At 32.3% G+C, this 13,683-nt stretch overlaps 1 long non-coding RNA gene across 1 annotated transcript; it reads left to right on the top strand.

Annotated features, from left to right (window-relative positions):
• The first annotated feature begins 6,724 nt into the window (after nucleotides 1-6,724).
• Nucleotides 6,725-10,614, top strand: LOC143047557 (uncharacterized). Its single transcript, XR_012969597.1, has 2 exons — nucleotides 6,725-6,868; nucleotides 9,145-10,614. It is a non-coding gene; the product is annotated as an uncharacterized LOC143047557 (long non-coding RNA).
• The last annotated feature ends 3,069 nt before the right edge of the window (nucleotides 10,615-13,683 follow it).

Genomic DNA, 13,683 nt, shown 5'->3' with positions numbered 1-13,683 from the left:
TTTGCATTATAACGCAAAGATAGGGAAAAAAATAAGAAAAATAAAATGCGTGGCGCTAATACGGTTCCGTAAAAAAAATCTGAATTTCCCCCAAAAAGTATTTGACAATAGCAGCAACATCTACACTGAAAAATTGTTTCACTGAAAAATTTCCTTAAGCATTTTTCAATTTCATAACCCAGTTTAAAAATGAGTAAAGGGATTGTTTCATTCGTCTCAACTCGGCCGATTCCGAGGAGAGTAGCAGATTCTACCGAGGATTGCCGAAAGGGAACCAGAGCCAGTGAGACTACATATACAAGTTATTTCAACAAATGAAAACAAATTGCAACTTTGCAACTCTAGTGAATCAAATTGCTGAATTTGAGAACATCTGGTATAAAGGTTTTTCAATTGCAAACTAACATTTTTTTGTCTGTTTTTTTTTTTTTTTTTTTTACATAAATTTAAGTTGTTTTTTTCAGATTGACGTTTTAACCCAAACTTTTTTTGTGTAGTGATTGTGCGATGTTTAACAATCAGTGGCAAATATTTCACGCATATGCGAATACAGAGCTTTTAAATAAAAAAAAAATTGTTTATTTAAAAAAAGATGTGTTATGATTGCCAATGAGACAACTCTTCACAAGAGACCAAATTATACAGAAAATAACAACCATAGGTCATCGTATGGATTTCAGCTATTAGCAAAGCCCATGCATAAACTGTTCTTAATTGAGAATTGTTACACCCATGGACTCACTGTGTTTGAAACAGTCAGTCCGAGAACTGATATTACCTTTCGAATCAATAGTCATTTTACATTGTGGGAAATATTTAATTACGTCTCTGTTTTTCGTAGTTTGCGTGAGATTTAAAAAGAATCGTGATTAATTAATGTAATCAATTCAACAATAATAAAATATTCATTTCACATTCCAGATTTTACGAGGTTCCATATGGGGAAAACTAAGTATAAATAAGAGTTTAAAATCACTGATCTTAAAAAATGTCACATTGACTTTCGAAAACCACTTCATAGACAGTGATATTTTTTTTTCAAAATAATTTTACTGGAGTAACAGCTAATTTAAAATTAGTACACCATCTGTTCAGGTAAATTTAAATAACACAAGTACATTTGTACATGTATAAAGAATAAAAGAGAAACATCTGTCGATTTGATGATTTAATGTAGATCAGTATTATCAGATTATTAAATAATTTATTAACCATTATATAAAAATGAATTATGTAATTGTTATTAATCAAAGCTATCTCCCGCTAAGCGAGACTATTGTACGGAAAGTGACTCGACACCGTTTTTGTTTAATAGCGGTGGGATGTTTTTGACACTCAACTAAAATTGGAAAGTAGTGAAAAACACAGAAAAATATAGAACAAGGTGAGTTGTAAAATATATCACACACTCGGGAGAGGAACAGTAAAATGAAATAATGAATTGTTGAAGTTTTAACATTGATTCAGATGGTCAACATGCATAAGGTAGATATATAATTGTTTAATTTGAGTTACGGAACCACTGCACCATGTTTCATGTTGTTCTGAATTGATTACAGCTATTCTTGAAATTTCATGAATCGGTTTAAAATATTTATGGTTAGGATTACGAAATATTCATGTATCATAAGCACAGGCCCTTGTCGCCGAAAAAAATCATATATGCCTTAATTAATAAACTCATCACTGATACCAGACTTTAATATTTTTTACGATAGAAGCGCGTTTCGTATACAAAAGACTCACGAGTAACACTCGAATCCAAAAAGTTGAAAAAGCCACAATAAAAGACTAAATCAAAGAGCATTGAGTACCCAAAAAATTCCGAAATTTGCCGCAATAAAAGACTAAATCAAAGAGCATTGAGTACCCAAAAAATTCCGAAATTTGCCGAATGCAGCTATAAGGTAAATACAGGCAACAGAAGTACACCGATGTTCAAAAGTCATAAATCGATTGAAAAAAACAAATCCAGGTAATCTATCCAATAAAGATCTGTCTTTTTACTTTTCGTTCTAAACGCACACTAAGATTTGAACTGCAATACAAATTAAAATACACAAAAAAATAAATAACATTGTCTTTTTAATATTTGCGTAATAGAATAATCATTTTCAGTCGGCACAAACAGCTCAGAGATCGATGTAACTACAAAACTCGATGACTTGAATTTAAATAAAAAAAGATTGAAAACAATGAAAAAACACCATTACCGATAAAACACTACGAAAGAGTGGCGAAAGATACCAGAGGGACAGTCAAACTCGAAAATAAACACAATGGCTAATAAAGGAAAGACAAACATACAAATAATAGTACACAAGATACACCATAGAAAACAAAATACTAAGCAACACGAATCGCACCAAAAACTGGGGATGACCTCAAGTGCTTCAAAAGGGTAAGCAGATCCTGCTCCATATGTGGCACCACATATACAAATGATTTTGCAACAACAGAATAAATACATAAATCACAAATAAACCCTTCAAAACAAAACATAGCAAACATACAAAACACACTAGTATTGTATGTAGTGTAATACAATATTTCCTTTTTTATATCATACTTTTACTAGTTCTAGAACTATTGTGTTTCGATCATAATTTCGGATTGCACTTTTTGTAGGTGTTCTCAGGTATAACATTAAACGTTTTTGTTCTTGGCACTGGCGGAATGATCACATAATGTTTAATAGTGATCTTTCCCTGGTTCCAAATATGAAAACTGAGTATCATCTGCAGAAAATCAGTATAACAAGAAGAACGAAACATTCCATATACCAAGAAGGGAGTTGATGCATGTCGTTGCAACAGGAAACGGTTCTGTAACTGGTAAGCAATACATAATCGTTTGAACCAAAAAAGTGCATCTACGTTATATAATTTTATTTTTTTGTGTATTAACGCTACTTTTAAGCACCACTTTTGGGCTATTTCGTTGCGGCCAGTTTTTGTAGGTGGAGGAAGCAGGAGTGTCTGGAGAAAAACACAGACCTTCGACTGGAAAACTGTCCGACAATCCTAGTCACTTAAGATTGGAGTCGACTGCACCCGCATAAGCGGGGTTCGAACTCACAACCTCAGTGTTGGCTGGCTAGTGATTACAGTAGTTACTACTTAGACCACTCGCCCACCGATGCCCTACGTTATATGAAATCGTATCACTACTGCCTTCTTTAGTTATTTTTTTCGTGTTTGATTTGAAGAAATAACATAGACAAAGACGAGAAATATAATTACTAACAATGAATCCAATGGTATGTTTTGCAGTTGGACGATGAATGCGATGAATGTTGGCTTGTTAGTACACATGTAAGTGCACATTTTTGTTTAGGGGACAGCTGAAGCACGCCTCGGTATGCGTGATTTTCTCGCTGTGTTGAAGACACATTGGTGGCCTTCGGCTGTCTCTTTGACACATTCTCCATTGCAATTATCATTTTTATTTAATTGTTAGTTGGGGTCAGATATATTTCCCGTAGAAACAGTCCATTTACGGACCCCTCAAACAGTTGTTATGTGTAGTGGTGTTTCACGTTCGATTACCTTACGGCACGAGGCATTGAATTGAACATCACAATTGAAACCGGGCGTGTCTATGTATTTGTACATCCCAAATATATATATACAGACACACTACTTTATCTATTATGTTGTATTACTGTTTGATAAGTCAACTCCTTGGGTGGACAACATATATGCATGATTTGTGCCGAAAGACCATACAATTGTATCAACAAAGCTAACAATTTAACACAATGGCTTTTGAAAATTTACCCAATCTGCGTTTTAACACTGAAATAAAGCGGCGGTATTGTTAAACGCGTATACACTTTATGTCTGTTAATTTATTAATTTGCCGTGAATATTGAGTTTCGATTATTTTAATGTTTAACACTTGAAATCAAAGCTATTTAATATATGTCAAAATCATAATTATTTGGCAGTGTACTTATTGGCTTTGTTAACATTCGGATATTTGATGTTGAAAAAATTTGTCGGTAGAGCACACTTGTGTTTTGGGTATGAAGGAGAAGTCTTGAATAAACATGTTTGTTTTTTTTATATAAGGTTTTCAAAAGCACCAATATAAAAAAAGAAGACGTGGTATGATTGTCAATGAGACAACTCTCCACAACAGACCAAAATAACACAGAAATTAGCAACTATAGGTCACCGTACGGCCTTCAACAATTAGCAAAGCCTATACCGCATAGTCAGCTATAAAAGGCCCCGAAATGACAATGTAAAAAAATTCAAACGAAAAAAAACTAACGGCCTTATTTATGTACAGACATGGACAACTTGTCAATCAACTTTAGAAAAACATCAGTGCAACATTCAATTTAGAAAAAATAATAAAGAACAGGAAAAATAAAAGAAGTTGACGAACTGGACTATAGAAAAAAAAAAAAGATCCATACCCGACCGGAAATAAAACTTCTGCATGCTCAAGCTGGCGCTGTTTTACTAGCATGATGTATCAACAACCAAATTCGTGTTGTTAAAGTGCCATGCTCTCTGCAAGTAAAATATCTATTGTAAGAAATCTTTAAGAAGTCATTTTATGGCTAGTTACTCGGCATTTCTACTACTACCTATCTTATATTTCTAGCGACAGTCAGCATATCTTCTCTTCATTTCGGTAGAAATATCTTTTCAGGACCTGTCTAACTAATTTATAATTGTTTAATTGTCATCGTCCTGTATATACAAGAGATATTAGCCACTGTACGTTTAAATATTCAAACACTTTACTGAATCAAAAGGTTCATCTTTTCTGTATACCTTGATGTGTTACCCTTATATATATATGCCCAATGTACAAATAACGTATTAAAACACGTTTCCTCATGCAGCCTTTGATCTTTCTAGAAAAACAATCAAACACATGGAATTGTTTTTGACATGATATAGTTACCAAACAAACAACAACAAAAAAGCACCAGAGAATGGAACAAAACAACCAAATGTGCCAGCCTCGAGATTCCAAATATTATGAATGAAGCAATGCATGTCGAGAGTTAAACTTTCAAATTTTAAGTAGAAAAATTCTGATTTTTATATTCAAATTGTATGGAGCAGCAGGTTTTTTGAGAATAAAATGTGAGACGTACCACTCTGCTTCTAAGATTTATAATCAAGTAAAAGCCACTCCAGACACCCCTATTAATAATAGAAAATAAATCCCAAATGAACCAAGTCATTGACCCAATCTGCGTTTTAACACTGAAATAAAGCGGCGGTATTGTTAAACGCGTATACACTTTATGTCTGTTAATTTATAAATTTGCCGTGAATATTGAGTCTCGATTATTTTAATGTTTAACACTTCAAATCAATTAAAAATTGATCAAAGCTATTTAATATATGTCAAAATCATAAATATTTGGCAGTGTACAAAAGATTGACTTTGTTAACATTCGAGTGTTTGATGTTGAAAAAATTTGTCGGCAGAGCATACTTGAGATTTTGGTATGAAGGTGAAGTCTTGAATAAACATGTTTTTTTTTATATAAGGTTTTCAAAAGCACCATGCAATGACAACTTGGCAATCAACTTTAGAAAAACATCAGTGCAACATTCAATTTAGAAAAAATAATAAAGAACAGGAAAAATAAAAGAAGTTGACGAACTGGACTATAAAAAAAAGATCCCTTCCCGACCGGAAATAAGACTTCTGCATGCTCAAGTTGGCGCTGTTTTACTAGCATGATGTATCAGCAACCAAATTCGTGTTGTTAAAGTGCCATGCTCTCTGCAAGTAAAATATCTATTGTAAGCAATCTTTGAGGAGACATTTTGTAGTTTATTGCTCGTCATTTCTACTTCTACCCAACTTATATTTCTAGCGACAGTCAACATTTCTTTCTCTACGTTTCGGAAAAATCACTTTTCAGAACCTTCCTTGCTAATTTATTGTCGTCGTCCTGTATATAATTGAAATATTAGCCACTGCACGTTTAGCACTTAACCACTACTGAATCAAAGAAGTCGGTTTACGTCTTTTGTTCATCTTTTCTGTATACCTAAGTGTTACCCTTATATATATGCTCAATGTACAAATATTAAAACACGTTTCCTCATGCAGCCTTTGATCTTTCTAGAAAAACAATCAAACACATGGAATTGTTTTTGACATGATATAGTTACCAAACAAACAACAACAAAAAAGCACCAGAGAATGGAACAAAAAAATCAAAGATTTATAATCATGTAAAAGCCACTCTAGACACTCCTATTAATAGTAGAAAAAAAATCCCAAAAGAACCATGTCATAAAGCTATTCCCCACTAACCACATGAAAACAACAACATTCCGAACAGTACGAGTGAAGCCACTCCTAAAGAAATGTAATTTCAGAGAAATATAACATAAACAACTTTTTAAATTACAAATTTACCCCCAAAACCTTAAGAGACGAATGGTATTAGAAAAGAAATATATTAAAACTTAAACCAAGTTGCATTAAAAAACGACATTTTTATCTCTCATTTTAAATTTTATTTAGGATCTTTTGTTACTTTCTATTGATTAATATGAAATTTGTTCTACCCAAAATTAATCTATATTAGTTTTACCAAGTATAAGGACATAAACTTGATATTTTCTATTTGCACTTCATAAATATTTAATAAATTTTCTTGCCATCGATTTCCCTTTTCATTCATATATATATTATATAGTTCTATTTCTGACCATTTAAACACATACTTCAACTACGAAGGATTGTTGTATTTTACTTTTAAAGATTAAAACGATTAATTAATCTCTTAAACTAAAGACTCTCGTCTTAAAAATCAGCCACGTCGCCCCGGTATCAAGTTAACTTGTTTTCTTATATTTACAAATGGTTTAAATTTAAGGTAAGGAATTGTTTATTTATTTATTTCATATGAGTGTTTATTTATTTATTTCATATTAGTGTTTATTTATTTACTTCATATAGATGTTTATTTATTTACTACATATGAGAATGTGTGATCAAAGCAATCTAATTGTTTATTTATTTATTTCGTATGAGAATATGGACTCACAGCATTTCGATTAACAAGAAAAAAACAATAAGTGAAACTTTAACCAGAAAAAAATGTCTTTGGTTTTTTACACCTTGTACACAGCTGATATATACTTGTATGTCAGATTTGATTTGATTTGATTTTTGGTGTTTTTACGCCACTTTTAAGCGCCGCATTTAGGCTATTTCGTGGCGGCCAGTTTTTATTGGTGGAGGAATCCGGAGTGCCCGGAGAAAACCACCGACCTTCGATAGGAACACTGACAATCCTTGTCAATTAAGATTGGACTCGAGTGCACCCGCATTAGTCAAGACCACTCGGCCACCGAGGACCCCACTTGTGTGTCAGTATAAAGCATTTATTATATATCATTAAAATTTTAAGAAGGAATAATACTGTCTTTTGCTTTTGATTGGCAATAACAACATAGTTTATTAACTGGATTGTCAGCCAAAATATTTGATTTAAATCTCACCAGCTTATTTCAAAGTATTGACTTCTGGAAAGATGGTATCCTCACGAATCGATATTCAACCACTAAAAGCGACAACGACCAAATGGTAGTAAACAAAATAAATTATACGGATTCCCGTGCGCACGAATAATCATGGTATTCGTATTCCGTACTATTAAACAATTGTGGCCTACGTCAAACACAATATGAGGACTGTCCTACCAAATATCAACAAGAACATAAAATATAAAATTAAATTCTCGGGTATCCAAAAATTTGTTTTTTGAATATTACCCTATTGATGAATGCTGTTAGGTTGTAAAGCATACGATTTCCCGCAAATTTGTAAATCGGATTACCATAAAGAACAATAAAAAGAATATATGCTCCGTCTTCTTTCACAGGGAAATCCATCCTCATAAAGGAATATTTTGACTACACAATTATTTTGCCTACGCCCAACGATATTCTGCGAAAAAAAATGCTGTTTTTTTTTTGATTATTTTGTTAGCAGTAACTGTACGGTGTCGATAACGATACATCCTTATATATATCTGTATAACATTGACATCTGCTCTTTAAAGCATTCATTTTGACCTCTGTGCGTCTTTTTTTATCAAGGTGAAAAAAATATATAATCATGCAACCCATTGGCGGATCTAGGGGGAGGGTTCCGGGGTTTGGACCCCCTTTTTTCGGACGATCAATGCATTTGAATGGGGACATATAGTTGGAACCCCCCCCCCTTGTCCTGGGTTGGGCCCCCCTTTTCAAAATGGATGGATCCGCCCCTGCAGTGAACCTTACTTTGAAAGACCAAATCAAATACGCCGTCTGATAATCTTATAAAATACTTTGACATAATCATGCAACCATACTTTGAAAGACCAAATCAAATACGCCGTCTGATAATCTAAAATACTTTGACATAATCATGCAACCATACTTTGAAAGACCAAATAAAATACGCCGTCTGATAATCTGATTACTTTTTAGTCAAATTGATGTGTCCATATTCTATGAAACATGATTGATGATTGTGAATGTAATCTTTCATCAATAATCTTGTCAGACATCGCAAATTGTTATTTGATGTAATGTGCACCTTTCCAGAAAAAACTCGACGAAAATATATATAATTGGAAATGAGTTTTTGTCTTGATTGGAACTAGTTTTGGCTCAATGTAAATTAAAGAACAAACGAGATAATTTCTTTCTGATTTGCAAGAAACAAAGGATTGGTATAACATGGACTACTTTTAAATGTATTTTGACATCCAACTTACTGATCACCAAAATCGACTAAAATCTGAAATTATGTGCACAACGTTGTTATAATATTCGTAGCTACCTCTGAACACAGGTCTTTATTGAAGCGAGCAAGATTATACTTCGGAAAGGAGAAAGCATACCTACCAACTATCACTATTTGCGGGTGATTTCTCCCATGGAGTCTCCCAAATGAAAATTTTGAAAGAGTGATTTTGTCCACAATTAATTTTACAATGGCTATAGGCTTGTAAAAGTATGAGAAAGCAAAAATCAATATTAAAAAAATATTTGTAGCCCCCCTTTCCTTTTCTCTAGTTCTTTGGTTCTATTGCATAAGTATTAACAAGAAGTATTTTTAAGTCCGTTATAACATATATTTTGTGTTCTGTGTTTTCAGTCTGTCAAGTTGTGATACGCCATGCCAGTCAAATGGCAATGTCCAGGCTATCCAAAATGCCAGAAAACATTTCAATATGGTTCAGGATTAAAAGCTCACATAAGTTCGTGTAAACGAGCACAGAGTAAGCGAGCGAAGAAGAAAAAAGATGAAATGGAAACCATTATAACTATCATTCAATTTGTCGAGGATAGACAACGCGGAAATATAACAATAGCCCGACGGAGAGTGCCGGATTTTATTCAGCCAAGTGCAGTGCTCGCTAGGATTTAACAAGGATTTCTCTTATCTGCGACTATTGTATTTTACGGATTTCGTTTTGTTCTAGAAAATATGGAAAAGATATGTTTATTCAATATGTTTCACTTTCTAAAAACAACGTTACAATGTCATCCTAAATTGATTTGAATGTTTACATTTGTAATATTTAAAAGTGGAAATATTCAATAAAAGTATCATCATACGAAGCAATACATTTAATAGAACTTCAGACTTTTATAGCTTCAGTTTTTCAATTTAATAGTTATATTGAATTAACTGAATTGAAAACCAAAGACGAGAGTCATTGAACTATAAATATACATTAATTCGTATATCAACTATTTTGGTGTTTTTTCTTGCTATTAAAAGCTTCATTTTACCGATCGAGGAGCACTGTTTTTGTTCATATGAAACTTGTGCGGGATGAGGTATTTTTTATACCCGGCCTAGTTCAAAAAATATTTTGAAACGTTTCCAATGAGACTTAAACTGTATGAATTTAAGGCGCGATTTTTATTTTTTGTTTTGTTTTTGAAATGTATATTTGTGTTACATCAACTCATATGACGTGCTCTTTACTGTGACGTAATTGAGCTAATATATTTTGTGACTGTTTTAATAGGCCAATGATGCTTAGTTTAGTCTGTGTGTATGCCATGTTTTATCATTTATAATTGCATGTACTATTGATATATTTCTTTCAGATAATGTTTTTATATATATATATAAAAGCAGTTAAGAATAATAATAAAAATGCTGAAGAAATTCTATAGGAGTTAACCATTAAAAGGGTTGAAATTCGTTACAATGTATTTGAATGAATATACATCCCAAAATAGAAAATTCAAAACAATTAGAAAATTTATGATTATAATTGAATTTTAACGTTTACTTAACTATTTATTACTTTTTAGGTCTATTCCCAAAATGTATGAACTAATTAGTATAATGAATCATATTAAAATATACATGTAATTTCTGGTCTTTTTGTGTCAATTTCATAGTAGCGCCACACCTACCATTTTCCTTTTTTCATAATGTTTTGTCTTTTATTTTGCTTATACGTTTTAGTATTGTAGTTTATATGAAATATTACAAATGGCATATTATGTGTTTTTCCTTTTCTGAAATGAAAATGAATTAATAATGTATTGTTACTGATACCCTTTGTTTGTGTTGTTCAACAATTAAAATGGCAAATACATCTTACTTTGAGAGCTTAGGTCTTACAGCATAAGTATCTTCTTTTACCGGGTTTGTACTAATATGAGAAAAATATGTGGAACATGATCTGCTTACCGTTCCAGAGCACATGATATTAATCCCGTTTTTGTTAGAATTCGTGTTGCCCAACATTTTGTTTTCTATGGTTTGTTTTGTGTACTATAGTTTAAAATTGAGAATGGAAATGGGGAATGTGTCAAAGAGACAACAACCCGACCATAGAAAAAGCAACAGCAGAAGGTCACTAACAGGTATTCAATGTAGCGAGACATTCCCGCACCCGGAGGCGTCCTTCAGCTGACCCCTAAACAAATATATACTAGTTCAGTGATAATGAACGCCATACTAATTTCCGAATTGTACACAAGAAACTAAAATTAAAAAAATACAAGACTAACAAAGGCCTCTGTTTGTTTTGTCTATTTTTCATTTTAGCCATGGAGTTGTTAGTTCAATATCGACTTACGAGTTTGAAAATCCCTTCAGTACCTTTCCCCTCTCTTTTCTTATTATGAATAAAAAAGGAACATTGAGAAGATTACCAATCATGTACCCTCAGTTATTATCATAATCTAAGTGACTATCAAAGATCAACCATAATTAAGAAACATTTGTTTTACCTAAAAAAAAATCGGTATTAATGATATTTCCTACCATCACAGAATTGCTGAGACTGTAAATGAAAAGTAAAATAACAAAAATTCCGAACTCCGAGAAAAACTCAAAACGGAAATTGGCTAATCAAATGGCAAAATTAAAAGCTTAAACACATCAAACAAATGGATAACAACTGTAATTTTCCTGACTTGTTACAGGCATTCTCCTATGAAGAAAATGGAAGATTAAACCTAGTTTTATAGCTAGCTTAACCTCTCACTTTTATGACAGTCGTAAAAAATTAATTCCATTATATTGACAACGATATGTGAACAAAACAAACAGACATAATAGGTAAAAATGTCAAATATTGGGGTACAGCAGTCAACATTGTGTTATTATTTTAATCTCTATAAAAACAAACAAATATGCTAACAAAGAAAAACAAAAAGGCATATATGGTCGGGTTGTTGTCGCTTTGACACATTCCCCATTTCCTTTCTCAATTTTATATAGACAAATCACAATGAAGGGGTGTATTAGTACCGAGCTCCATCAAATGGATTATACCAAAATACACCAAATGGTAAAATTGATAATTACAAAGACAAATAAAAGAATACTATAACATGTTAGACTTAAGATGATAAACAACGTCATAACCTAGAATCTATTTTTTCAAGACCATTGTGTATTATTTGTTGATACGGAATATTTATCAAAAAGGTCTTGATATATCCCGTTGAACATTTTTGTATAAGGACGAGACATTCTTTGACATTCCCCTGATTCATTAACTTCCTGGTCATTGACGTTTTCAAAGTCGGAGTAATAGCTGCAAGCTCTTGGATATCTAATCAGTTGGGAAATGCATATCCCATATGCAGGTGAAGTTGGTATATTGCATCTAAGATTTGGCAAATTGATAATTTCAAAATTGAAATCGTCTTTTTTGTCATAGATTCTGATACTGACATGACTGTATATGTCAAATTGATTTATAGTCTCAAAATAAGGCAGAGGAAGACGTAACTGTTGTTTCTAAAATTTCTAGTTCTGGAGGATATATTTGTGGAAGCCAATCAGAAAAGTTTGGATTGATAATGAAAAGAACATCATCAATATATCTGAATGTGAAATGGAAGGATTTAGCTTCTTTGATATTCTTGTTATGAAAAGTGTCTATAATAGAGTAGATAGTGATAGTACCCTTGGGGAAGAAACGTCAAGCAGCATTGATATCAACCCACAAAAAAGGTAAGGGTAATAATTTTGTTCGTCAGATGCATGTTTTGTCTACATACTTTTCATCAATAGCATTCAAAATAAATCAGTTGCAAGACATAATCGAAGTTAAAGAATATTGCAGCTACAATTTTGAATTCTTTCAAGGCTTTCTACCGGTTGGTAGACACACCAGAGTGAATCGAACGTGTTAACGTTGCCTTCTTTGCCTGAGGGTAGATAAACACGAGTGAATCGGATATTTATCGTTTTGTGAACAAAATATTAGCATAGCAATAATATTTCATGGCAGCTCATTGGCTCGTGGTAGTCTGAGGTGAGATATAAAAGTTATCACGTGCACTTATTGTCTTATGTATCGTAATGGATGAAAATCGATATCTATTATAGTTTAAGGAAGTTTTTATTTTTTAACCTAATGTGAAGAAGAATGTCAAATATATCAGTAAGAAAATTTTATTTATAAGTTATCAAGATCAACATATCTATCCGCTCCTATCCCTCCAAAACGAGTTAAGATATCAAAACATTTCAACACAGAGGATCATATGTTTTAAAACGATATGAAAACTGGATAGACTTAAACAAGAAGAGGTAGTCCACATTGATTAAATTCCCTTGCAAAAAGTTTTTCCAGGTTTAGTGAATATTCAACACTCTCCCTGTTATCTTTATAAGAAGCAGGATACCAGATAGAAAAAAACTAACTATAAAACATCAAACCTGGAAAAAACTGTTATTCAATTAAATCTGTTTACTTAAAATTCCATTTCAAATAAGTCATACTAGTGAGAGGTTTAGCTAGCTATAAAACCAGGTTCAATCTACCATTTTCTACATAAGAAAATACCTGTACCAAGTCAGGAATAGACAGTTGTTATCCTTTCGTTTGATGTGTTTCAGCTTTTGATTTTGCCATTTAATTTTGGACTTTCCTTTTTGAATTTTCCTCGGAGTTCAGTATTTTTGTGATTTTACTTGTTACAATATAAATAACCTTAGTAAAGATGTCTGCTAGCTAAGTACATATATGTATGTCCACAATGTTATACGACCCGTGAGCAAAGCAGTTGTTATATTTATAAACCTTTAAATTATATATTTGATATATAGACTATAAATTGCCTCGTCTTCAAATAGTTCAATTTAAATATGTGCATAGTTAAATAACGTAACCCATTTAGAAATTTTGAATAACTATAACATATCCTT

This window comes from Mytilus galloprovincialis, chromosome 10 (assembly GCF_965363235.1).
Source record: "Mytilus galloprovincialis chromosome 10, xbMytGall1.hap1.1, whole genome shotgun sequence".
Lineage (NCBI taxonomy): Eukaryota > Metazoa > Mollusca > Bivalvia > Mytilida > Mytilidae > Mytilus > Mytilus galloprovincialis.
The sequence above is the reverse complement of the archived record's forward strand: the minus strand, read 5'-3'. Positions and strand labels throughout refer to the sequence as shown.